Genomic DNA, 4,914 nt, shown 5'->3' with positions numbered 1-4,914 from the left:
GTGGATCATCAGGAAAGACAAAGACACAACCCCGCATCACACACGAATCGATGTTTGTTGTATAAATATAGTCTAAAATACGTAAATAGAATAAGTAAAGTCTCCCAGTTAATACGAAATATTGAGACTAACATTAATAAGTCAGCTCAACATAATCTGATACAGATTATCTCAAAGTACTGTTTCGCTAGTAGGTAGTAGATACAATTGATGTTTTCACAGATCCAGGTAATAAAGAAGGCTGACAGTTTGTGCTTGACAAACCAGTAGCTTGCGTTGATCCTCATACCATGCAACCCTTCTTTCGAAAATCATTAAAATATTCTCCTTTTCCAGCGCTCGGTGTATTTCCAAAGTCCCTCTCAGTATCGACGAGAGAGTCTTCCTGGATCATATTCCAGTGATTGTCATCAACTGCCCTCACGACCACCTGTAATACACTGCATACTCTTCACAGACGCCCAGGTATCAAGACTGGGCCTCATTGAATAACATCTCGGTTTTTCGTGGATTTAGAGACATCATGAAGGTATCACCAATAAAAAATCTAGTTAAAATAACTTCGAGTAAAACTTTCGCTGCAGATCGGATCTCCAGAAGCAATGCCGTAGATCTAGCAGTCTGGAAGGAAAAAGACAAAGCCTCTTTTAAAACCGATGTAACCAAGTGACAAATAAAACCTAGAAAAGAGTAGCTACAGTGAGCTGCTTAACAAAGAACTTTAGCAAAATAAAAGGTATGTGCTGTACCTGAAGAAGCCTCATAAACTCACTAACAATCTGACTCTTATCATTTGAAGGGATGAGACGACTGACCGTACCACAAGTCCACACCAGCCAACTTCCGGAACAGCCAGCAAATATCCATACCCATGATCTTGCCAGAACCTCGACTTAACACATTTGCAGGTACAGATACAGTCATCAGAAAAGGAATATTAGGCATTTTTAAGCTCAGTGATATTTGACAGTGCCAAAGCCAGATTTCGTTCTTACAGTAAAGTGTACCAAGGATCGTCCACGGCACATACTTGTACACTAACGGGTTTTGTAACGACTCGGAGTCATACAACAAACAGAAAGCTGCCAGACAGTGTCATACGTGGGATTCATAGCCCATAACTCTTCTTTTAAAGGAGTCACAGGTTCTTCATAATGATAATCAACGGTAAATAATAATAATCATAATTGATATAATGGTAATAATGATAATAATAAGAATAATGATGATAGTAATAATAATAATAATAATAATAATAATAATCATAATGTTGATGATAATAATAATGATAATAACAATAATGATAATGATGAGAATGATAACACTGATGATAACGTTAATAATAGTAATGATAATGATGATAATAATAGTAATGATAATAATAATGATAATGATAATAATAATAATAGTAATACTACTACTACTACTACTAATAATATTGGTGATAATAATAATAAAAACACTAATTATAATAATATAGATAATAATAATAATAATAATAATGACAGTAATCATAATAATAATAATAATAATGATAATAAAATAATAATAATAATAATAATAATAATAATAATAATTATTATTATTATTATTATTATTACTATTGTTATTATCATTATTATTATTATTATTATTATTATTATTATTATTAATATTATTATTGCTGTCATTAATAGGAATAATGATAATAGTAATAACAACAATGACACAAATCGTAATGTGAATCATGACAATAATACAACGACAGACAATAACAGTAATGATAAAAATAGCAATAGTAGTAATAGTAGTAACAACAGCAATTTGAATGACAACAATAATGATGGCAAAAATAATGATAATGATGAAAAATATTAACCACAATAATAATATCAATTTCAATGGTAATGATAGTGATAATAATATTAACAATAATAGTAATAATAATAATAATAATAATAATAATAATAATGATAATAATAATAATGTTGATAATAATAATAATAATAATAATCATGATAATAATAATAATTCTAATAATAATGAAAACAACAACTGCAACAACACTAATAATAATAATAACAATAATAATAATAATAATAATGATAATGATAACAATATTGATAACAATGATAATTATATCAACAATAATAACAATAATGATAATAACAATAATGATATTAATGTTAATGATGATGATGATGAAGATGAGGAGGAGGAGGAGGATAATGATAATGATGATAATGATAATGATGATGACGCGTCGATCTTGCCGAGATATCCCACTACGACTGGTGAGTTATTCTTGACGGCTTCGAAACGCTATTTTTTTTTTATTATTATTTCTCTCGTGGCAGTGTTTCATTTTACATTTTAATTTCACGCTGCTGTGTTCAGGTCAGACTTTGTTTTAGTTTTAAACACATCGCGATTCAAATGTATAGCCTTCCATTTTCCGTGTTATGGTCTTATCAGTTCAGTAAGAAATTCCACTTGTATATGTATCTATAAGTTGCCACATATGCTAACTAAATCATGCGACTTCAACGTCTTCTAAATATCGATAACTCAGATAACTCACCTACATTTAAAAAAAATGACGAATTACTTCCTTATCTTTAAGCTCTGACGGGCCACACCCTGGGCCTGCCTTTGACCCCGGGCCGCACTTTTGACTTCCAGTGGGCTGTTGTCACGCTGGTTTATGTAAGGCCCGACGGCAGGGTTATGCCACCCAATTCTCAAGGTAAAGTGATGACAAGTAAGAAAATGTTATAAATCAGAGAAAAAGATCGTTTGTATATATGTATATATATGTATACATATATATACATACATACATGTATATATGTATATATATATGTATGAATGTATGTATGTATATATAAATAAATAGATAAATAAATAAATAAATAAAACATACATACATGCGTACAGATATAAATATATATATATATATATATATATATATATGTGTGTATATATATACATATATATACATATATATATATATATATATATATATATATGTGACTCACACACTGTATTTCCATAGGGTTATTAATTGTCAAAAGCGATAGCGTCATTACGAATTCGCCGGACACCGTGGCGTAAGTGAACCTGCTATGAAAGCAACTCTGAAAGTTTTCTGATTGAAAAGGTAGCCAGCCACAGTTTCCGGATTGCTCAGTTTTTCTATTCGACAGAAAGAATATTTAGGAGATAAAAGCCTGATCTCCCACTGTCTGCTGCTTGCTACTGTACTAGTAGTTTGCCGCTTTTATACGGCACAGCTAGTTACTTATGGCAGAAATGATTACTATATCCTATAGATTTGGTATAAGACTGAATAATCAGTATCCAGCTAAAGGGGATGTCTTAGAATATATTATTAGAAGGCAGTTATTCCGTGATATTTTAATAAATATCTGAAATAAAATTGGTTTGAACAATATCTAATTGTTTTCAACAAAAGATCCCTTTGTCAGAGCCTAAATAAAAAACAAACTTACTCTTGTTGCCTCGGACTGATTATTAATCAAAGGAGATAACAATAATAATTTAAATTTCTAATTGCTTACAGTCAAAGTGAATGAGGAAACAACGACCGAGTAAGGGGGAGTTATTGATGTATTCTTCATGTATGTGTACGAATTAGCAGTCAGCATTTGAAATAACAGGTTCGAGGTTAGGTTTGTTGTAAAAAAATGTACAGATCAACACAGGGGTTAACGCAATTTATATAATTATTACAGGTGAGCGATTCTACACTTCCAAGACCTGCATTTCAAGGTAAGTGCCACGAGGAGAGTTCGGTAAATATAAACTGACATTAAAAGCCTGACGAAGAACTGTCCCTAAAAAACTTGCTTTCGTCCGCAGTTGAAAGCTGGGTGACGATGATTTATCCTACAATATGGAAAGTCACCTTACGGTTGCCCTACCACTGACCTTTCCTCCGTATTGGCAGCGGATATGGTGAATGTGTTGATTCTTGGGTCGGCATCATGGCCTTTCACATTTCGAATCATATAATTTATTATGTAACGCAATTTTATTTATTTACAATTTACTGCATTTCAATCTAAAAGTACAAACTAACACCTGGTTTATGAACAAGAGCGTAGAAAATATGTAAGGACACATACCTACTTCGCACTCAATCGCGTACATACAACAGAGCAGGACTTCGCTTTGCATTAATTCCAAAATATATCACGCAGTCCCAGAACCCTCCGTCGACAGAGAGCCTACAAACATTGATCCAAATAATTCCGTTTTATCATACATCTGGCACTGTATTCAGTCTATATCCCGATTTGTTTTATAATGGTTCAACTGCTATTTTTGACAATCAAATATCAGTTCATTGCAAGTATCATTCACTGCATATTCGTCAGATTGAAGTTTTCGGCTGCCAACGGGTACTTGGTGTAGAATAGGACATGAGCTTCCCGAATGTGCCTGTTTTTTATTATAAATGTGACACTGGGAGTGGTAATGATGTCAATGATAATGACTGTAATAATAATAGTAACGATAATGATAAGGTGAAGACAATGGTACAGAGATGAAGGTGTAGATAATGATACGGCTGTGATGGTGCAGACAGTGATATGCTGATGATGGTGAAGATAATGAGATGGTGATGATGGCGAAGATAATGATATGCTGATGATGGTGAAGATAATGAGATGGTGATGATGGTGAAGATAATGATATGATGATGATGGTGTAGACAGTGATATGGAGATGATGGTGAAGATAATGACAATAGCGATATCAGATATGATTGCCATTACTACCGTCATAGAACAATACAGATGGCAATATTGCTGTTAGAAACAAAAACGGCGAATAAAAATATTTACTATCACTATAGCTAATGCCAATAATGAATCTAAAAATAAGAAAGGGAAAATTTAATAGCGATGC

General features: G+C 32.3%; 1 long non-coding RNA gene across 1 annotated transcript in view; it reads left to right on the top strand.

Moving 5' to 3' along the window:
- Positions 1 to 2,581: 2,581 nt before the first annotated feature.
- Positions 2,582 to 4,914, top strand: part of LOC125045216 — an 11,634-nt gene continuing 9,301 nt past the window's right edge. The window contains exons 1-2 of the long non-coding RNA XR_007116540.1: positions 2,582 to 2,725; positions 3,735 to 3,771. This is a non-coding gene — a long non-coding RNA (uncharacterized LOC125045216). The remainder of the gene's footprint in view (positions 2,726 to 3,734; positions 3,772 to 4,914) is intronic.

The sequence above is a fragment of the Penaeus chinensis genome, chromosome 3 (assembly GCF_019202785.1).
Source record: "Penaeus chinensis breed Huanghai No. 1 chromosome 3, ASM1920278v2, whole genome shotgun sequence".
Lineage (NCBI taxonomy): Eukaryota > Metazoa > Arthropoda > Malacostraca > Decapoda > Penaeidae > Penaeus > Penaeus chinensis.
This window is presented reverse-complemented; position numbering and strand designations above follow the sequence as displayed.